We start from the raw sequence: 23729 nt of genomic DNA on the forward strand, positions 1-23729 counted from the left end.
GTCTCCCAGAAGATTAAATAAGAAGACATGCACCACTACACCACTGGAGCATTATGAAAGATTGTTGGTTGGTATGTATGCAGCTCTTGGAACACCACCTATCACACAATAAGTGCTGTGTAAGTACTTTTCCCACATCTTATCTATGGCACTGTGGCCGGAGTAACACACAGCAAGCACCTTGTGACTATCTGATAGCTTCCTGTTTCAGAAAGGACAAAATACAGTCATTGGATGGCTTTGGTTTGGGAGTTGGGGGTAGATGGAGGAGCAGAGACATGTAAGTGCCTAAGACATAGTCAAAAAAAAAAAAAAAAAGGAATGAAGCTAAGTGTGGTGGTATAGGCCTGTGCTTCCAGCACTCAGAAAAGCTGAGTTGGTCAAAGTTCCACTCTGAGGCCAGCCTGGGATACATAGTGAGATTTATCTCAGAAACCCAAGGCTGAGAATACAGGTCAGTGGTAGCATGTTTGCCTAGCATGTACACGGCCCTTCATTCGATACCCAGCAGGAGGAGAAAAGATAAACAAAGGACAAATTAGAGGCTAGTACCAGGAATCCAAAGGCCAACGGCACTTGAGAGATCTAAGTGTTTTGTTTAGTAATTCGTGAATTTATAAACCCACTTGACACATATTCATGAAGCGCTTTTTATGTGTCAGGCATTTTTCCTGGACTTCTGGGGCGCAAAGATAAATTAGATGTAGTCAGAACCTCTAAGAACATAGAGTTTAAAGGAGAAATATGGGGGACCAGTTCCCGAAAGGCTCGCTCCTAGAAAAAGAACGTGGAATGTGCAGAAAGAGACTGGAGGCAACCAGAAAGAGAAAGCGCCCATGAGACCCCAGCATCGTTGGCCAGGACGGGCAGCCTGTAGCATGAATGCTGGGCTGGAGGACACATACAAGATACCTGCATTTCTATAGTGCATGCCCCACATCTGGAATCACAGCAGTGTAAGCCTCACCTCTTCAATCCATTCTTTGCTGTCAAATGAGATCACTTTTCAGCCTGAACAAACAAAAAATAAATACATTGAACCTACTAGACCATTAACAACCATTGGGAAAGAAAGTCCATTGGGGAGGTTTAGAGCCTTGGGAAAGACTGGGTCTCACCACCTTCACTGCCCACCTCACCTCCCTTCCTAGGGGTCCACCTGAGCTGTTCTGCCAAGGTCAAGTTAAACAGGAGACTCAGCAGAGCTCCCGCCCCTACTATGGAGGGAGATCAGAGAATAGGAACCACTAATGGAAGTAGCCCAGCCACCCACCCCCATGGCCTCTCGACTCGAGAAACTCAACAATGGAGCATACATTCTGCAAAGCTCTCTCAGGCCACTTGGGCTTAGATTGATCTGTCCATTCAGCAAATATGCAACAAGTGCTGTCTGTGTGTCAGGCCTCGGCTTTGGTGCTTGAACAAGTAAGGAGTGCCTAGGAAGGAAAGGGTTCAGAGTGGACGCTGTGCCTGACACTCTTGTCCAGCCTCCCTCCCTGGAGGATTCTTTGGAAGATTTTGCTCCCAATGCAGAGAAAGCAGCTCACAGCTGAAGCAGAGCTTTGTGAGAACCCTGAGGCCAAGAGAAAAGAACTGGTTCCTGCTACTCACCAGTCGTGCCTCTCTCGGAGCCCTCTGGGTGGGAATCGACAGCAGATTAAGCCACCACCTGTCCATCACCACGCCTTCTCTCTCCCACTCTCCCCTACACTGAGCAGCTGGTTGCACCCACTTGGTATAAAATAATCAGAGTGAATAAGGCATCCCCATATGATATGGATGCAAGGCCAGTTTGGCAATATACACCTGGGAAGGACATTTGCTGGCTCTGCCTCTTCCACTCACCAGATACTGCACTATGGTTCTCTGGTGACCTAGGATGGCTGATGTTTAAGCTTTCTTCTCCCTCACCAATTTGTATTATTTGATACAGCCGGCTTCCTTTTATTCCCTGAGAACCAGCCCTCGTCTTTACATCCCAGTTACAAATCTCCCAGCTTCTCACACTTCCCATCTCTGGCTCCTTTTCTTGCTTTCACCTTACTGTACAGACCACTCCGTGAGTCTTCAGCCTCTTCCTCTTTCCCCAATGGTGGCATTCCTTGGAGAGCCTATCCTTGGTCTCGTACTCTCATATTTACACGCAAGCTCTCATCTTTCATCTCACACCCAGTGAACTAAGGCACATCTTCTAATCACCCCAAACCCAGTGTGAATTTCAAGCCAGGGTCTCCTTCCTAAAATTACAACTTTTACCTCTGCGATGTCATTGTCCCTGTTGGTCATTTAACTTTTGTGACTCCCTGTTGCCTACAAAATGGCCAAACTCCCTAGCCTACCAATTCAAGAAAATCTGGACAAGTCAGCTCTTCCAGATCTTTCCCACACAAATCCCAAGTGCACTGTGGGCCACTGAAATGATAGTTATGACAAACATTGTGGCCAGTATTGCCTGAGGTCATTTGGCACTTGCTTGAGACTGTTCTAGAACGCCCTTCCTCTTCTCTATTTCTCCAGCTCCAGCCATCAGTCAGTGTCGTCACCTCCATATGTCTTTCACAGCCCCTCCGACTCCGTGTCCATCTCTCCTGCACATTCACAGAATGCTGTCTTCTCCTTCATCTTATTACTTAGGGTACCTGCATCTTATCATCTTCATTGCAAGCCTTTACAAAGTACCTAGCCAAACGAATGAATGGACTTTTTTGCAACTGTTTTTGATTTAAAAGAAAAAAAGATGGATGCCTGTTTTTTGTTTTTGTTTTGTTTTGGTTTGGTTGTTTTGCTTTGTTTTATTTTTTGCAATTAGGTCTCTGTCTGAAGAGCTGCCCTTCTTACAGATTCAGGGTCTGGCTTTGGGTCTCTGCTCTATGGCCAAATGTCTCCAGTTACTTCTCCTAGTGTAAGACAACCTCCTCCTTTGTATTAAGAATGGGTGCTTACCTCTCCTGAAGGAGGTCAAGGGATTCTGACTCACAGAATCCCAGCACCATGTTAGCATCGTCATTTTTCAAAAATCTATCACTAAGGAAGAGAATTTACGTTCCAAAGACTGCCTCCTACCTTCAAAAGCAGGGCTGAATAATATTTGCAGAATGGGCTGTTAAAGGAAGATGGTGGACTCCCCACATAAAGAATATTTTCAGGAAATGAAACACAGAATAAAAGTTAGCCTTAAAAAAAAAAAAAGGCAAATGTCATCATGTCTCTTTCCTGAGTAAAGAATTACATGAGAAAAAGACATCCCTGCCCCTGGATACAAAAATCAAACAAACAAAAAAATCCTACCCCAAACACACACACACACACACACACACACACACACACATACACACGTTACCCTGGATTCAGCTCAGATTTGATCTGCCACTCAGGTGTACAGACATGCAAGTGATTCTTTTATGCTGTTGAAAGCTTTCAGACAGGCTTAATTCAGCACTTGTAAAGGTGAAGAGTGACAAGCTTTCTTAAGATATTCAAAAGAATAAGTTTTTTAAAAAAGACTGGGAGTGTGGATGAGTGGGAGAGCACTTAACTGGCATGTGGGGGACCCTTGACTCAATCCCTAGTACTGAAAAAAGAAAAAACAAAAGAAAACAGTTGGTTGATTAGTTTAATGGAGAACTGTGAAAAAATAATTTCTAATCAGAGAAGAACTTCAGAAATATTCCATTCTAAGATCCTTAGCAATCTAGCCTCTTGGTTATACACACAGAGACACAATGACACACTCTCTCTAGGAGACTTAGTTAGTTAGTTAGTTTGTTTGCTTTTTTAACACGCTGTCCATAGCCACATTATTCTAAGTGATCTGCCATATATAGTCAATAATTAATATAATAATCCAAAACTCCCAGATACGCTATTTTCCTATATTCTGCAATTAAATCACAACTTCTTATGGTAAATGTTAGGGCTATTAAAAAACAAAACAAAAAACAATACAAAAATGGCATGCATCAAAGAAGAAAAATTAATATGAATATGCAAAATATGTGAAATGTCATAATGAAAGCTGGGTGTTGTGGCACTAACCTGTAATCTCAGCAATCAGAAGGCTGGAGCAGAAATATTGCAAGTTCAAGGCCAGACTGTGTCATTACAAAACAGCCAGCAGTTTGATCTCTGAGACCCACATGGTAAAAATAGAGAACTGGCTCCTGCAAGTTGTCCTCTGGCCTACACACACACACACACACACATACACACACACACACACACACACACACACACACACACGTGAGCATAGTTTAAAAAAAAACAAAGGAAATATCATAATGAAACATATCATTTATGTAACTAACATACACTAACATATATACAATTTTAAAGTAATTAATAATTGCAACGTGTAGATTTCTATTCATTGTAATAAAAAATTAAAATGTATTAAGTCAAGGGCTCCTTACATTGTTTTCAGTAGAATTTCATGGTACAGGGACTATTGTAATTCTCATTTTATAGATAAGAAAAGTAAGACCAAAAAAACAAATAATTTTCTGTAAATTCAGATAGGTGGTTAGTGGCATAGAAAGTCAACCCAGGGTTTTACCTAACTCTCATTATCTTAGCCCCTGTAAGGCCTCTACCTGACATCATCAACAGAGATTAGAGCAGGTCACTTCTTTCCATCATGATTCCACAATTTCAAGGGTAGAAGACACACCCAGACTCTCTAGCTGGTGCTGACAGTCCTCAGAACACAGTCATTGCAGCACTGCTAGGAGGCTTACACCTTACCCTCGATTCTGTTTATAAACACTTGTGCAAAATAGCAGCACAAACTCAGGGACTGCCGGAGAGACTAAATGTGGTGAGCAACGCCCAAGTTGCAGCCGGGCCCGTTTTCAGTTTCGTTGACAACTTCCCATTACAGTCTCTCAGAGCAACATCTGTCATGCCAACCTGAGTCCTGGTTCAAAACCTGCTTCAACTCCTCCTCAAAACTCTTCAACCCCCAAAAGGCATGCTGTTGCCCACAATGAGTGTGGTTTTGCACATATTAATCTGTTTGTCAATGAATAGCTAAAGGTATCTGAAATACACTAACCCCTGAATTTTCTGTTGGCTAATCCCATAATCCTTCTGGAAAAGCTGCTGGCCAAATTCTGGCAAGGGTCAGTGAAGGCGTGAAGTCAGGGAGGGGAAAGGGACAGGGCTCCGAAGCTGGAAGTAGGGTTCTGCTGAGCAGTAGACACCGATGTGACCCAGAACGGAGTAGTCAGAGAATCCAGAGACTGGCCCCACCTCCGAGGAATATCGATCCTGAACATTAAGAGTGGCTTCAACTTTTTCCTGAACACTTGTACTGCCAACGCATGCCATGAAAGGATTCAACAAATTTAAATCCTCCTGCCTCTCAACTTGTTTTCCTGCCTGCACTCCAGCAGGTAAAACACCCACAGACTCACAGTGCTCTGGGCTGTAGAATTCACAGGAGTCTATAATGTTCAGGTTATTTTTAAACTTCAGGCCCCTCTCCCTCCCCACGAACAGCAGGCCTGCCATTTAGAGTGGTCTTTAACCCACACCCCACCTGCTTTGAAACTTTAGCTTTTTGTGTTAAAAAAAAAAAAGAAGCAATCCCTCAAGCACATACATGTGCTGTACATGCCCATGCGCACACACACAAACCATACACCTGTACATACAAGGTGAAGACAGTACCAGCTACGGGGGTAAAAGATCTCACTTGTGGGATGATGTCAAGATTGTTACAACAGTTATAAAGACACTTACTAAATGCAGAGGTCCTATCACTGCAGGCAGAACTGTTGTTATATTTGCAGGGACACACCAGGCATTGCAGACAAAGTCAAAAGACAATTCCATGCTCCCAGATGGGGAATTGTACTCACAGTAAACGGGGAACAAGGCAGGTGACACAAAGGGTTCTGTTACAACTTTCTTCAAATTAGCTATCTTCTTTGTGCCTTCGTTTTGGAGACAGGAAGCTCTCACTTTGTGGCCTAGGCTAGCCTGAAACTCATAGCAAACACCCTGCCTCAGCCTCTCAAGTGCTGGAATTACAGACATGAGCTACCATAATGTTCTCTTCTTAAAGAAAAATGTTCCGGGAAAGGAAAGACAATTCCTCTCAACAAAAAGATAATTCAGTGATTTTCTATTTATTTATTTATTTATTTTTACCATTTTAAGTCAGCAACTGTTAATAACTGACATTCGTGGGAAACAGAAGCTCTGAATGTACATCACTTTGCTTGATCTACACAAGGAGTCCGCGCAGTAGGTGTGGTTAGTATAAAGCACATCCTCTATTAGACAAACCAGGATCAATGAAATCAAGTCTGTGTCATCACGTAGCACAGTTAGAACTGGTGCCTGACCCTGCCGTGTGCCAGAGGCCTCACACCACTATACCTGAATGTCTACATCCACTCCAGATTTTAGGCTGGAACTGTGTCCCCACTGCAACAGTGTTAGGAAACAGAGCCTGGGCTGGTGAGATCGGTCAGTGGGTAAAAGCACTTTCTGCCGAGTCTGAGGATCTGAGACAGCCTTCTTACAAGAGACAAGCTGAAGGTAAAAGGATGGCCTGAGACCTGCATGCCACTAGAGGAGGAGTTTCGAGGGCTTGAGGAAGAAGAGTTTGCAGCTACTCAGGAATCAATGAGGGCCAAGCAGCGGACACTGAGCCTTCTGCAATCCACAGGTGAAAGGAGAAAGATGAAAAGTCCTTCTACCTGGAAAGTAGCTTTGCAAGAGCTAAGCCCCTTCGTATAGCCAGTCAACCAGCCAGGCTATGAAAAACAGGATGGCGCAGACAAAATCAGCTACAGACCGCCTCCAGTGTCTTCCCATTGGTGGTGCAACCTTCAGGAACCAACAAGTGCTCACACCATCTACAGCCCTGTTGTGGCCACAGTGCTCCAGGAATCTGTTACAAAATGCATCAGGCGGCCTTCCTACTGAGCCAAGCCTTAGCACAGAGGAAGGATGCCTCACAAGAAAGTCCCCTTGCCTTCTCACCCTCTGCTAAGGCACTAAGAGAGGATAAAGAGATGGACGAGTGGACATAACACTTAACACCAGATACATCGGGTGGACTTCTAAAACCACCAAAACATGTCTCCCTGAAGACTATTAAGGCATTCACACCCCACTGTGCATCCAGGCCTGGGCAGGCTCCCTGCCCCCTTCGGGGAGCATTTCCAAACTGAGGTTCTCCCTCCACCTGTCTAACTGTCCCTTCACCCCTACCTCTTCTGCTTCTACCTCCTAAATGAGCGGTTCCCACAGGTCCTATTACCTTCCCTGCTCACTATGTACATATCCTTGGCGATCTCATTCATCTTAGTGGCTTCCACTCAAGCTACTGTCTGGAAAGTGCCCAAAGTTTTCTCTCTGGCCCTGTTCTTTTTGAAGTCTGGTGCCATTTGCAATTGCTCAGATGGCCTCCCCCACCTGGAAGGCTGGGCAGCATTATGAATCAACTGGTTTAAAAGCAACTCATCATCTTTCCCTCAAAACCAGCTCTGTCACAGGTCTGTCTGTGATTCTGTCTTCACCATCTCTCCCTCACTGGGGCACAACACTTTGCATATTTGATTCTACTTCATGCCAACCATCACCTAATGCTCCCCCTTTCTCTGTGCCACGCTCATGGTCTCCCTTCTGTCTCCATTTGCACTGTCACCTCTGTGCTCAGAATGTCAGGTCACTGCTCAGCACATGGCTCCAACCCTATCTATCTTCATCTTCTGGGTTCTGTGAAAACTCAGTGCTTAGCTCAGCTCTGACCCTACCCCTGCCCTCAGCGCAGTAAAACATAGAAAGTTTGTTAGAGTTCTACCCCAGCATCTAGAAAAAGAATTACTAAGCAAGATTATTTTTTTTCAAATGAATGAACTAATGAATGAATGAATGAAATTATCTAGTGCCCATCATACTTAACAAAAAAACCACTATAAATTAACGATTGATCTAAACATGAGTCTCATTGAATCCAGGCTTTTATTACTTCTCCGTTATATGCACAGCAATATCTCCTATTAATGCTCCCATGAAGCACAACTGCCAGTATTCTCCAAACATGCCCTGAATTTTCCCAGCGTGCACCATTTCTCAGTTTTCTTTTCCCTTCTTCCCACCTACTTTCATATCCACCAGTTAAAGGGCTATTTATGCTTAAAATTCCAGTTTGGACAATACTTCTTCTATGACCCCTTCTGTGACCATATGACAAACGTGAATTCCCACTCCTCTAAGTACCTCCGGCACTTTACGTCACCCTGCCCCTAACACTGTGGTGTGCCTATATCTTCACCTTTGCATCCTCTGCAGCATCTAGTGCCCTGCCTCATTTTTGTGTATCCTTGTATATTTATATAGATACATAAATAAATGGCAACATCGAACAAAGCCAAGTGCCCACAAGCAAAACATGGATTTAATAGGATCTGTGCTATATTGGGAGGCTACTGTGCAAGCCACTGGAAGTCATGAACCTTATCTTGAGATAATCTGTTCAGGCCACGGAAGATCATGTCCAAGGCTCACTTCACAAGCACAAGTGCAATTTGTAAATACGACATGGCAAGATAAATGTCCCACTGCGGGGAGGCAGATACCATGGTCACCACGTACAGAGAGCACAGTGTCTCTCAAGATTTGGCTTCTTGAGTAGGATAGGGATGATCCCAATATACATGTGCGTGCGTGCGTGCGTGCGTGCGTGCGTGCGTGCGCGTGTGCGTGTGTGTGTGCGTGTGTGTGTGCGCGTGCGTGCGTGTGTGTGTGCGTGCGTGTGCGTGTGTGTGTGCGTGCGTGTGTGTGTGCGTGCGTGTGTGTGTGCGTGTGTGTGTGTGTGTGTGTGAATATACAGAGAGAGAAAACAATGAATGATGTGAGTAGAAGTGGTCTGTGTTAGATTTAAGAATAATTTGAGTATAAAATTGGCCTAATATTGCCACATATATCAATCTGCTCTTTTAATCTCTCCACTTTACAGATGAGCAAGACACTTACAGCAGGCTTTCTCCAAGCCTTCATTCTCTACAGTTCCGATCATTTTTTGTCAAATAAATTCCCTATGTTGTATAAATGTTGAGCAGTATTCCTGACCTCTAATCACAAGGAACTAGGCGCAAGTCACCTGGGGAGTAAAATCACCATTGGTTGAGACCACTAGTGTAATTAAGCAAATTTCTCATGATTCCAGGATTGGCATCCTAACCAGTCATTGTAACCAAGAGATACAGTGAGTCCAAGTGGACCTCACTTCTTACACTTCCTCTCTTACCTGTGGGAAGTCACAGACTTAGGGATGGGAGTGAATTCAGAGTTGTGCCTCTGATTCTTACATTGTCCCATAGTCTTGTTGAGAACTCCGCATCTCAAGGTGAAAGAGAAATAAGGAAACTCTCTTGTTATATATTCCAAATAGATAAAGAAAAAGATTCATGGATAATGTTCAGAACATGAAAGACAACAGGAAATGACACAAAAAACATATCAGATGGAAATTTCAGAAAGAAAGACTAGATGGATGTTGAGCTTGAAGATTACAGGATAAATTTTCCAACAGTAATGAAATGTACATATTATTGGGGATAATAGTTTCATGAGTTCTAAGCAGGATAAATAGAAAAAAATCCAACCTATATGGAATCAGGTAAACTATGAAAAAAATCAAAAGCATGAGGGAAAAATATTAAAAAGCATCCTGAGAGAAGACAGAATACCCATAAGAAACTGCAACTAAATGATCAACTGAAACAACAGAGGCCAGAAAGTAACAGAATAGTATACTCAAGTACTGGGAAACACTCACCTAAACTTTAATACAATGTTTATGTTGAAATAAATACTTTTGCTGAAAAAATTTAATGAGATTATCATTCCAGGTGAGATCAAGAAGGTATTATCAAATGTTCCTCAAGAAGGAAATATGAATGGAAGAAAGGAATGACATCTAAGAAAAATGTCATGATGAGGTAAGCTATTGGTGACTATGAAACTAATTCTAAATATATCTATATCAGCATACAATATATCATCTGTGAATACACACACAAAGGAGCTTATTGGACAACAGCGACACAGTAGTTAGCGTGAAGTATCACTCAGAAGGAGCCCAGACTTGAAATCAAAACCTATCTTTCAAGTTCAATGTCACATGACTGGGATATCCACCAGAGCTCTACATTTTATTGGGAATGCAATGCCAGCCCATGTAATAAATAAAGAAGACTAAATAAATGTGCATGGATTATAAAAGGAATAGTTTTTGGGGAGAGAGCTCAATGGTTAAAACTCAGTATTAGGAAATGAACTCAAAACTCAGAACCTACATAAAAAGCCAGACATCGTTGGTTACACATAACTCCAGCATTGTGGGAAGTAGAGACAGGAAGATTACTAGGGGGTTCAGGCTGCCTTAAGGTTCAGAGACTGCTTTTCAAGGGAATAAGGCAAAGGATAGTAGAGCTGGACACTTGATGTCCTCCTTGCCCCTACATAATGCACAGGCACAAAATGTACACACACACACACACACACACACACACACACACACACACACACACACACACCACTATTTATACACATATTTAAAAAGTCAATCCAAGTAATAAGAAAGCTGTACAAGGACGTTGATTTTTGTATCAATGTACAAAAATAGGAATTCTAATATATCTCCAACAAATAATCAGAAAGTATACTTATTAAAAGATACCATGCAGATTCTTGCTTGGTGTGGTGGCACACACCTTTAATCCCAGCACTCAGAAGGCAGAGGCAGGTGAATCTCTGTGAGTTCAAGAACAACCTGGACTACACAGTGAATTCTAAGACAGCCAGAGCTACATAGTAAGACCCTGTCACAAACAAACAAGCAATGCCGTGCAGAAGCTGCAAAGTCATATGGCACCTAAAAGCAAATCTAATAAAATGTGTAAAGAAAGTAGGAGAGACTGATGTAAGGTACTTTGTGGAAGATCTAAGCATAGGAAGAACTCTATCATACTCCGAGACAAGAGAACTTAAATGCTAAGACATGAAGGTCCTCCCCCAAATTAACCAATATGTCCATTCGATTCCAATTAAAACAAAAAGTGACGAGATGATTCTAAAGGCTGAGCAATGACTAAAACTCCAATCACCAAGACTACTTGGCAGAGGTGTAGTGAGAATTTACCTTAAACATACCAAATCTCTATTTTTATTTTAAAAATTAAATTAGTAAGACATGGGTGGAGGGGAATATTCCGACCTGTGGAGGTTAAATAATATGCCTGGAAATGGTGGGAAAGAATTACCTCATCACTAAATAATATTGGTCAAAAGGACTAAACATGGGCTGGGATTGGGAGAATCAAAGTAAAGCCTACCTCACATTGTACACAAAAATTAATTCCAGAAAGAAGAGGCAAATGTGAGAAACAAAACTGTAAAATCTCTTAGTTTAAAATGCAAATGACTTCTGGTTTATATCAGTGTATAGAAGGGATTTCTAAGTGAGACATGATGAACAAAACTCATAATGGCAAAAGCAGATAAATTCTTACTCCACTAAAATTAACAATTCAGTATGAAAAAAAAAAAAAAAGCACCATTAACAGAATGGAAAAGGCAAGTCACGGGGGAGAAAAGTTGCAACCTACAAGTCACATCCAGAATACATATAATCCCCACAAGCCATAAAAAATATAAATCACCTTCTATAAATATATAATATAAGCAGAGAATATAAATCCACAATTCACACGAGAGGAAATTCATATGACCAATTAACTTCGATTAATAGCAACAGTAATCAGAGACAGTTCAATTAATATAATAATTGAGTTCCACTTTGCACTCATCGGATTGGCACATTTTAATAATTATGATCCTCTCAGTTGTTGACAATACATGGAAATGGGAGGGAGTGAAACAGCAGCCACTCACTCTAAAAAGCAGTGACAGCAAAGCTGGAAATGTGTATTCTCAAACTCAGCAATTCCACGGTTAGTATCTCCCGTGGAGAAAACTCTCACACTGTGCCCAAGGAAATGCAGACAAGGTCAATCATTTTAGCACTACCTGTAATAATAACAGAAGGAGGGCCCAGTATCACCAGCATTGGAGGAAACGAATTAAGTTAGGACCAGCAATTATTCGTACAGTGGAGTGCCATTCAGAAAGTAAGATAATGAACTAAGTGTGCGCGTAATGATGCCAGTAAATCTTTAAAATAAATGATCACTTTGCAGCAAGAAGACACAACCCACATATCATTTATTTAAAACTCACAAAGAAACATGTATATAGTGAGACATGCGTGTGTAGCAAACTAACTAAAACGCACATAGTAAAAAAAATTTTTTTTTCTGAGAGCTGGTAACTTCTGGATCAGGAGTAAGAATGTAAATGCATTTATAAAGCTTTATTTGTTAATAACTGGGAAAGAGATAAAGCAAGAATAAAAAATATTGCCCATTTAATCTTGGTAGTGTATACATAGGTGTCCTGTCTTTCCATGTTAAATATTTAAAACATAATTGTGGTAAGTATTTAGAAGAAATTTGGGGGCAATTGAAGGCCCCAGAGCTGCAAAGACAACTTCATCCACCACTGGTGGAGATGTAATTGGTGCAAACATCAGTATTGAGGAAAATCAGTCAGTGTAGCTCAGGGGCCACAAATATGTATACAGCCTGAGCTTTAAATTTTTCAATTTTGAGAATTTGTCCTTATGAGACCCCAGACTTGCTCATAAATGAAGCTCATCACTGAACTTATATTTGAATATTTTAAAAAATAGGATTTATTTTTATTGTTGTACTAAGTGAATAACAATGAGGAATTGGTTAACAAATTATAACAGATGCCCAATAGAGTGTTTGTAATTATGAAAAATTACATGACCAAATAATACTTAATGACATAGGACACTCACTACTCACAATATATTATTAATCAGTAAAACAAGTTATATAGCAATATGTAGTCCCTACTTAGGATAATAAACTATTCATTGGCTATTGCAAGTGTGCATATGTATATACAAAGGGGGAGAAATATAGAAGAATATTTACCCAATGCTAATGATTTATGGGATTATAGGTTTAATTTTCTTCTATGTACTTTTCTATATTTTCTACAACAAACAAAATAATTTTGTACTTTCAAAACAAAATTAAATATAAGATAGTTATAAGGGCCATCTGAATGGCCCACATAAGCCACCATCATAGACTGATGCTTTTTCTGAAAGATCTGGTGTTACTTTTAGTTGATCAAGTGAAGAAGACATCACCAAAAGGAACAGGAACTGCCCTAGAGTTTACCCCTAGGGTGGGAAGACACAGCTTCCTGAAGTATTAGAATCTTTTTTTTTTTTTTTTTTTTTTTTTTTTTTTTTAATTTTTCAAGACAGGGTTTCTCTGTGTAACAGAGCTCTGTCCAGGCTGGCTTCAAACTCACAGAGATCTGCCTTCCTCTGCCTCCCGAGTGCTGGGATTAAAAGCATGCACCACCATCGCCTGGTTAGTTATTAGAATCTAAACAAAACTCTCTCAAACTATGCCATAGAGATACCTTGGTGGTGATGCACAGGTGGGCACTGCTCCAAGTCTCTCAAATTCCAGACTTCTCTGAATGACTCCACAGGAATGCTTTGTGCAGTTAGTTATTGATACAAACTCTATAATGCACAGGCTTAAGCCTCGAAGGAAGTCAGCTAAACAAAGGCCAAGACTGAGAACACTTCAGTCAGCTGCCTTTAAACATCACCTTTCTACAGTCTGATTTATTATGGGACCAATAAAAGAGCAACTGAGCATGCATCAGCCACATTCTGCACTGAGGTAATTGAATTATCAGGAAATCTCCAGGAAGTTGGTGCTGTTAATCTCTTACTGCAAATGAGAAACTTACACAAAGGCTAGATACCTACCTAGGAACGGCTCGAGTTGGAATTGAAACTCGGGACTTCTGGATCCCATGAACCTGGGTCCTTATCAAGTTTAACACATTTTTAGCAGTGGTAGCAGTATTTTCTTTCATGTATAAAATAGTACTCTAAGAACAAATGAATTAAACATATAAAGGCAAAAGACCACTGTGCCGTAAGCAAGAGTGGGGTCCTAGGTATCTTCCTAAAGCCTGGGATCACAATGTAATTCTCCAGTTGTCCTCAGCAGTGTGCCCAAAGATAGAGCCTTGCTATGATCAGCAGACAAAGAAGGACTATGGAAAGTTCTAATTGGGGTCCTGCTGAGCCATATAGTGAATTCCATTCTGTGCAGAAGCGAGCCACCTCTGAGAGCAACTAGGCCCTCTAACCAGCACCCTTCTCAATGCAGCTTTGTCTCAGAATCTAGACATAGACACACAAGTTCACAAAGTCCAGGGCCCCTGCTCTGGCTGGGACCATCCCCTCTTCTGACTACACTACAGAGCAGCCTCTTCCTGGCTCACCTTGCTCTTCTTTAATCTGTCCATCCTCCCAGTCACTGTTTAAAAGAGTACAGCTGATCATGCATTGCCTGGTCCAAAGCTCCCGGAAGACCTTCCCTAATCCTCAGAGTAAGATAGAAATTTGTCTAACACCCGCTGCTTCCTGAATCTCTGGGTTAGCCTGGGGCAAAGGCAAGGGTGTTTTTCTTAAGGCATGCCATCACGTCGAAGTAGAAGTTGGGGAGAAGAGAAGGCAGAGGAGGAGGAAAAGCCTGTAGAAGGTGTGGAAACGAGCCAGCCACTGCTAAAAGGTAACTGCACCTCAGGGCACTCCACCAGAGCACAGGACTCATCCATCAAAGCACTCTTCTGCAGAGAGCTAGCCTCTCCAACTTCACCTTGCCCAAGAGGGATTCTGAGCATCTCATGGGTCAAAGTCAATACAGGAGCTGCAAGGGGAAAACTAATTACTTCTAGGATGTGCTGAATAAATGAATGGTAGGTGGGTAAATAAATGGTTTGAGTGGAAATCCAAAATGAAGAGTGAAAAGGCCATTCTACAGTACCTCATGGCACTGCAAACATAGGACTATTGCCCACACAGAGAAGTCAAGACCCCACACAGAAATGTCTGTATTCTAGAACTGGGAGAGTCCCATCTAGGGCCTGCTAAAATCACAGTTACGCTAAGGTTTTCATATTTCTTAGAAGCGTGTATGTTCTCGTATCTACACCGGTGTGTGTGTGTGTGTGTGTGTGTGTGTGTGTGTGTGTGTGTGTGTGTGTGTGTACATCAGAGGACAATGATAAGTATCATCCAAGTAGGCTGCTGGCCAGCAAGGCCCAGGGATCTGCCTGTCTCCACATGCCCAGCTGTGCTCTTACAGATGTGCGCCACCATGCCTGTCTTTTTATGTGAGTTGTGAGGATTAAACTCAGGTCCTTGTGTTTGCAAAGCACGTACTTTACAGACCACCTCCCCAGGCCAGCTGTGGATTCAACAGCCAAATCCTATTTCCTTCTTTCTTCTTTTTCTAATTGTGAATGGGACAAGTCAGCCTGTAAAGGTCCATTCGCCAATCACAGCACTTGTGACACTCCACCTAGATGCAGGTAGTCTATGCCTTGGCAGGTTGTTGTGGAAAGAGCCAGAATAGAAGGGAAATGTTGACCTTGGCTCCTCCTTGACTTTTTCCTTTTGGTGGGCACGAGAGGTTGTAGGAACTTCAGAGAGATGGGGGTAGTGATGAGGGGACAAGAAGTGGGTTTGCAGCACCAGCCTGAGCGCACCTTCATGGCCTGCCAGCAGGACACCCTCCACCTGCTGGGGACCCCTCACCAGCTACTATAGCAACTGGGGAACAAATTAGGGAAAGAGAAAAGTCGCTAGCTCACAGCTGAAAAGAGCAGTTTGAAGGATGGGAAGGGCTTTCTAGAAAGTTGCCGGGAGTGGAGGAGGGCCTCTGCTCACTGATGCAGCCGAAGAAGGAGAAAGCACAGGCCCTGAGATCCCCAGCACTGAGAGCCTACCCATCATCTCTTCCAGGCTCCCGGTCGTTGACCCTGTACACTTGCTGCATTTCTCCAGCTTCCCTAGAGAGGGTTGATCTTTATCCCCGATGGGAATGTAACGAGGATTTCAGATTGCCAGCTTATCCTTCCCTTTCTCGTTCACAGACCCTGTTGAGCTCAGACATGCCTCTGATTCCTGGGCCTAGTCATTTGCTCAGTTTTTTTCTCTATCAGCTTCTGAGGAGTGGGTTGGTGAGCACTCAGGCAGAACCCTTTGCAGAGGTTAGACCTCTATGCATACTCCCACCAGGAAGAGAGTAACTATAGCCCAGTTTTAAACACTGTGCATAGCAACATGAAAGCTTGGTGATCTCCCTTGTCCAAGTTGCCTGTGTTAGTTAGCACCAAGTGAAGCCAGCCACACCAATACCTCAGACCCTACCACCCATACTCTCCAGGTCCTACCACTAAATCCTGGCTTCCATGTCAAGTCTCTTTCCTTCCTGTACTGTCAACTAGATGCCCTTATCGCTAAACTATCCTCTCACCAACTTCATCTTCCTCTATTCAATAATGTCTATGTACTCACAAATCTGCATGTTAAAGTCCTCAGCTCCCAAATGGACAGCATTAGGGGTAGGACTTGCTTGTGTAGCTGTTTCCTCCATATTGCATGAAAGAGCCATGAAGCTCATGAAATAAGCACAATATTTACCAGGCTAACACTGACCCTGACCCTTACCCCAAACATAACCCTGACTCTGACACACAACCCTAAACCCTAATCATAACCCTAACCCTAACCCCGACCCCAACCCCGACCCCAAACCCTAAACCTGACCCTAACACCCAACACTGACCCTAACCCTAACCCCAACCCCAACCCTAACCCTAACTTTAGCCCTAACCCCAACAGTAACCCTAACCCTAACCCCTAACCCTAACCCTAACTCCTAACCCCTAACCCTAACCCTAACCCCAGAGTTATATATGCAGTGATCAGTACTGGTGGAGAGGAAGCTCTTGAGTAATGTAGCTGAGTGTAAGTCCTGCAGGGGACTCCAGCGGCACAAGCTCTTTGAGTCATCACCAGAGCTAGGATGGGTTTGTCTTCAACTTTCTAGCCTCTGGACAATAAGGAATAAATATCTGTCCTTCATAAGCCACCCAGTTGGTGGCTCATTATCATTATAGTCCAAACAGACAAAACTATCTTCTTCCAATAGAGAAGCCATCCCAAGGCCCCGTGCCTCTTCCCAGCAACTCGAGAAGTCTCAAGCAGGCAGCTGTGAAGATCACAATTACAGTTTCCCCATTTTTAGCCCTCTAGGGAAAGACCGGTGGAGGAGGGAGGGAAAAGAACATCTCCTCCAGCTGTCACCTCCCACAGTCCCACAGCTAGTGCTACAGGTAAATATTAGCCCCCCGCTGGTGTTGGAGGCTACCAAGGACAGAGGGAGAGAGACAGGGAGAGAAGAATAGGAACCTGTGCTGCTTAGTGCCTCCCTGGCAGCGTGGGAAGCTGATTAAATAAGCAAAACATGAGCTCGGGACTCTAGGCACATAAATAACTCAAATCTCTTCTCCACTCACAGGAGCCCGTGAAGAAGCCTAAAGAAGGTTAATACCCTTAGTCTGTTCCCTCCTCATGCCTTACCACAGCCCTGGAGACAAAGACTTCATTCCTCTGAAGACAAAGAAGCATCCAGAAAGACATGAAGCCACCAAGCAAAGGTGGAAGTTTATCACAGAGCGTTCCTTCCCCTACCCCTTACCCTGTTCAGCCATAGCAAGACATGGCTGTCAATCCAGAAAGCAAGGGTATCTTCTGCATACAAATGTGTGACCTCTGGACCACCTGATTCTCTTACCTTATCCCCTGTCTCCACAAACCTTCCACCTTCAGCTCACTTGCCTGTCCCCTTTATGTTAATTTCCAGCCTTCCTGTGCTACAGAACGCCTCGGTTTCATCTCCCCGTCATGTTTCCGCAGCACTAACATGGCCTCTCAGAAGCCCTCGGTGGCTTGTGTCAGCTGACCGTTCTCCTCCAGCCTCCTCATTCTCTCCCTCCCCATCTTCCCTTCCTCCCCATTCCTGGTCTAGGCCACCCCGAGAGCAAATTCTTCTCTTCTTCTGGATTAGTGACTTTTCTCATCGCTCTGACAAAATGGCTCCAGGAATAAAGGGCTTGAGGAGTGTTTCAAAATTAGAAGTGCATTCAAGATGAAAGCAACATATGATATAGAAGGGTGGACCCGGAGGACAGGGTTGGCTAGGTCATTGGTGGTAGCAATGGAAAGACATGGTTTAGTTAACTTAAGGGAGTCAGAGACCCTTTTGTATTGCCTGGGTGCATGGATCCCTTTTAGCCCCTCGAAGGTTTCCCTACCATTTAACCAGACCCTCCAATCTGATTCCCAAAGCTCTTCTCACCCCATCCTTAAGAGAAAGCACCCCAAACCCCAGTTTGTCAGGTCCTTCTCAGTGTTTATCCTGGTCTTTGGAAATTTCCCAGAAGACTCTCTGCTCTCCCAGCTACCCCTTCCATGGTCTCTGACAGTGTGTCCATGAGCGGTTCTTGGTTTTGGGGTTTTGTTTTGGGGTTTTGTTTTGTTTTGTTGTCTCTGTCTTACAAGTAAGTAAATTCAAGAGCAAGCAACATAAAATAGACAACTTTTTAGTGGCTCTGGGGGAAAATCCCCACTATTTGTGCTATAATGTTTCATAAGAGAAAGTGACTTTGGCAACAAAATGTTGAGAGGGTATAATCTTAGAATCCTTTAAAACTCACTCTCTCTCTCTCTCTCTCTCTCTCTCTCTCTCTCTCTCTCTCTCTCTCTCTCTCTCTCTCTAACACACACACACACACACACACACACACACACACACACACACAAATTTAGCCTTATAAAATAATCACTTTTTTTTTCATTTCACAGTATGCCCAAAAAAATGTTGTTATCAAGAGGCACAAATCCATAAATTAGCATTTGGGGATCACAGGTAGAGCTCTCCTTTGACCTTTGCTTTGCATGTGCATGCTCTTTTTTTCTTGTGGTGTTTACTCGGCTTTCCCAACTTTGCATGTCTTCTCTTCGGTCTAGACAGCAAGACCACTCAGGTCAGGCCCTGTCTTATATTTCCCTTAGTGTCCACAGAACAGAAAGCCTTGTACAAATGGAGTCATTTCTGAGAGAGTCTCAGGCCAGAGTACAAAAATACTTATGTGGGGGAGGAAGCGGACAAAAGCAGAGGGGTGCGGGCACTGGAGCACGTTCCCACATCCCCACTTGATATGTTTATCTGTAGACTCTTGAACGATGCCGATCCAGCATCCATCTATGATGCGGGTAGCCTGTGATGCCGATCCAACATCCATCTATGATACGGGTAGCCTGGTCCATAGTGCCTCAAACATTATTAATTCGTGAGTTTGCCCAAATCCACAAATCGCCATGGATTTTTGTAGCAACTCTGTGGAAAAGAAGCACTATCCTGGGCTTTATCCCCTGCTTTGCTATTGGGGTATCACTGGACCTCTTCCAGGGCTCAGCTGCTGTTCTGCCAGATATCTTTATTTTAGATTTAGCGTATAGACCTTTCTACCTCAGAGTGCTATAATCTTCTTTTCACGCTTTGCCAGTGAGTGAATGGCAATAAAACATTCCTGAGCGTGCCACCGCTCCATCACTAGGCCTCCCCGTGACTCTGGAAACTTGGGACCACCAGTGCTCCCTGTAGTTTTGAATTTCAACTACAAGCCAAACTTTAAGAAGTTAGAAGCCTTAACCAAGGTTTCCTGGAGGCTCTGGGGAAGACCCTATCTCTGGACCCTCTGTCTGCCCTACAATGTAGTTCTCAGTCTACACAGTATAGTTTGCCAACCACTTAGGAGAGAAAAGGGTCCTGGAGACTCACTGCTATAGCTTAGATCCCACTAAGAAGTCATTGGAGTCATAGTCAAAACAATGAAGTGCTGTTTAATGAACCCCAAGCTCTTTACCCAGAACTCTCTCCCCTGGTCTCAACAATCCCTTTGCATTGCATGAAAACCAAGGTAAGATTAAATTGAGAAACCAACACAATAGAAAGGATATGAATGCAGGCTTCTGGCTTCAAAGCCCACGGTCTCATCGACAAGAACTGACAGGCGAGCTATCCCAGGGGCCAAGAGATCAAGAATCACTAGTGATGAAGTACACTTTGAAAAATATGCAATTGAAATGTCTTGAGTTTGTCCAAGCTGAGAACTCCCATGAGTCCAGAGCTCACTACCATTGCCCATACCAGCATCTGAGCCTTGACTGGACAATGACAGCAATGTTTACAGTCAGCTTCCTGATCTCTGTCCCCAGCGCGACTCTACCACCAACCCTTGTGCTTGTGTGTAACATAGTAAAGGGCCACCTGTCTCAGCACTACTGTTCTCATCCAGAACCTTGAAATAGACTAATTGCTTCCCTCTATCCTTAGCACTTTCTCCATCCACCTCTCCCTACCTCTTGTATTGCTCAGACACATAAAAGGGACCCTAAAATAATGTCTTGAGGACAGGGACTGTTTCTTCAAATCTTTGCATTCTTTACAGAGTCTAGAAGTAAGCTTCATGCTGAGGCTCTGGACACTCAATACACATTTGAGAAAAGGAAAAGGGCATAGGCCTGTGGTGCACACACTATGAGTCAAAACTTGTCACAGACTTCTAGGCAGTTCTCGGAAACGGAAACCACAAATTCCACCATATAATTAGGAATTAAAATGATTTATTTTGCCTCAGCGTCCTTTTTCTTTGTGCCCTAACTTATATTTGCTGGTACATCAAAGCAAATGATGGCCTTTTAGAAATAGTTTAATGGAAAAAGGTATTTTTTTAAATGGAGGTTCAATTTCTGAGGATAAGGGCACTTTTATCCAAATGTTTTAAATACATTAGTTTCAGGAAAATAATGCCTCAAAGTGTCCAACAGAAGTCCATCAACATTCGAAGACACTATAACTGCCCTCCTAATGGTCACAGGAGCAACAACAATGGGTATCTGGGAAAAGATCCCAGTTGATAAATTTTTAGAACCACTATGTAGTATCAGGAGTGCCAGGAATGCTGCAGGAGGTGCTGGGGACAGAGACCAAGGAGGCATCACCGGAAGAAGGACCATAAGGAACAGGACCAGCAGCAGAAAAGAAGAGATGTCTTGATCAATCTAGCCATGGCTCAGGAGATGAATGCAAGTCATCCTCAGAAGACAGGTTGGGACAGGCCTACTAGAGACACAATAGTGTTGGCTTGCCATGTTGTGAACTGCTTCCTGGAGGAAAGCAATTGCAAGGAAGGATTCAAGAAAATTCCAGTTCCCGGGAACTGAGGCACTGCCACCTGGAGGTTCCTGGATATCACCTGGATGCCTCTCCATTCCTCTCCATCACCCACAGTTCCTGGGATTCCCTGAAAAGCCCAGGGAAGACAGATTGAAAAACACTGATGAAGTGTGGAAGAGCCATATTTAAAGGCTGGTGCCATAATTCATTAATTTTTATTTAATTAATTTATTCAAATTACAACTCAATTGTTATCCCATCACTTGCATCCTCCTGTTCCTCCCTCCCTCCCTCTTTCACCCTATTGCCCTCCCCTAGGTCTATGACCAAGGGGACCTCCTCCCCTACTATATGGTCATAGGTTATCAAGTCTCATCTTGGTAGCCTGCTTATTATTCTCTCTTTGATTGCCACCAGGCCTCCCCACCAAGGGGAAGTGGTCAAATATGGAGCACCAGAGTTCATGTCAGAGTCAGTCTCATTATTTAATTTTTAACATCTCAATCATCAGTTCCTTCTCTCTTCAATAGGCTCCAGTGTGCTTGCTAATGAGTTGACATAAGCTTATGTGTATCACAGGGTTTGTAAACTGCAAACTACCATATAGAAACTTTAAACCACCATACACAATCACCTCTATTAAAAACCTACCTACTTATTCCAAAACCTAGGCTTTGAAAGGGAAACTTAAAAGTCACTTAATTATTGTCTCATCTGAGGAGCAGTATTTTCTGTGGAGAATCCTGATGAAGGCACATAGATTTACTAAGCCCTCAGTTGGCCCTAACTACCAGGCAGGAGAACCTCTTTCTTCCATGAGGGCTCCAGACTGAACTGTGGAAGATGTGGCCCCTTTAATGTTCTTGCTAATCCTTATCAATCTTCTTGGAGATCTCACGCCTTTCTAAGAGAAAGAATTTACCTGCCTGCCCCAGTTAGGCTGCAAGTTCCTGGAAGGCACTAACTAGCATGCCAGGCTTCTTCAATGCTGCCCTGAGTTGACCGTGTTGCCTCATGCTCTGCTTAAAGGCGTTCATCTTCTCACTAGCTACAAAATCAAGTTCAAATTCCTTAGCACTGGCCCTTTTCTTCTTAGCCTGTACATTCTTCCCAAGAACTCTGTCCCATTCCAAGGCTTTGCCTTTGGACTCATGGCTCTTGGATAGAGTACTCCTGGCCATGGCTTCTCTTTCTCCAAAGTTCTTGACTTTTTACAACCAGATGCCTCCAGGACACTTAACTGTCCTTAAAGGAAGATGCTTAAATTATGAGTTGGTGTGGCAAGAATATTAACCAAGCAAAATTGGAGACTTTTTTCTGCACTGCACATTAATTGTTTAGTTTCTAGATCTTGGGAGATCTTAGAAGCTGGTTAGAGCATGTAAGCCAGTGGATAAGGACACAAATGAGGGCTGCTCTGGTCAGAGGTTATTTATGATCATGACCCAAGCCCTATATGGGATACCAACTGTAACTCAGTCTTTATTAACCCATATGCTTTTCAAATTCAGCATGACCATACCGCACCCAACCGTGCCACACCTGTACCAGCATTGCATCCCTGTAGCACTGAATGGTTTTACTATTACCTGCCAAGATGCCCAAATTAGGGATTTGGGCATTATTGTTGTCATCACCTTTCCCCTCAAGTCAGTCACTCCCTAACTCCTGTTCTGTGAAGTTCCTACACATCTCATCTTCTTTGCCCCAGTCTGTAAGTCAGGCTTCTGCTATTATCAGTTACTCTCAGTGCTGCAGTTGGACCTCCTGACTCTGGTGCTGCCTCCACCAAGCCATTCTCTGTCACTCAGCTACCATAGGCCTCTCTAAAGCCAAATTAAATCATCTGGCTATTCTCCAGGCATCTAGTAGCTCTGCAATTCTCCCAAGTGAAAGCACCAGTAGCTTCACTTGGTCTGTGTATCATTATCTGCTTTGCTTCCCCCCGCCCCAGTAAATCTTATCTCTTCCCCTCACCATTTGATAATATTAGTTCTCTCCAATTCTCATGCAGAATCTGCTTTGAATTCTCCCATTTGCTGAAATCTGTCTGACCTGTGTGTATTTGTCCATGTTTCTGGTCTTCTAATCTATCTAGAGCTACAGTACCTCTTCACTTCTTGAAGGCCCTGTAGGCACACAAGCAACGAAGCAGACACACACACGAGAGAGAGAGAGAGAGAGAGAGAGAGAGAGAGAGAGAGAGAGAGAGAGAGAGAGAGAGAGATCACCAATTTGTGTGTGAGTTAATTTCATAAGAAAGGCTTTTCTGGCCATCCATCACAAAGGCTGTGCAGAGCTCTCTCTTACATCCCTGTAACACCCTATTGCTCCCTGCCACTCAGAATCATAACACTATGTGGCACTAGCCTTTTGGAGAGACTCATCATCTTGTGTCTTAGAATACACAAAGTAGATTTCTAACCAATGTTTCCCAAAATGAAATAAAGGCACCTAGAGGCCAGTACCTCCACAAAGGTGATTTGTGTATAGGAA

At 43.3% G+C, this 23729-nt stretch overlaps 1 protein-coding gene across 9 annotated transcripts in view; it reads right to left on the reverse strand.

The window, feature by feature from the left end:
- Cacna1e (calcium voltage-gated channel subunit alpha1 E) overlaps window positions 1–23729 on the reverse strand; it is a 455810-nt gene that overhangs the window by 305103 nt on the left and 126978 nt on the right. The window contains exon 1 of one of the 9 annotated variants that reach the window (XM_051147605.1): window positions 13543–13561. The exons of the other annotated variants lie outside the window; for them this stretch is intronic. The gene's annotated coding sequence lies outside the window, so the exon portion shown is untranslated. Of the gene's footprint in view, window positions 1–13542; window positions 13562–23729 lie in introns of those variants that run through there. 9 annotated transcript variants of the gene reach the window in all.

The sequence above is a fragment of the Acomys russatus genome, chromosome 6 (genome assembly GCF_903995435.1).
Source record: "Acomys russatus chromosome 6, mAcoRus1.1, whole genome shotgun sequence".
In the NCBI taxonomy this organism is placed as follows: domain Eukaryota; kingdom Metazoa; phylum Chordata; class Mammalia; order Rodentia; family Muridae; genus Acomys; species Acomys russatus.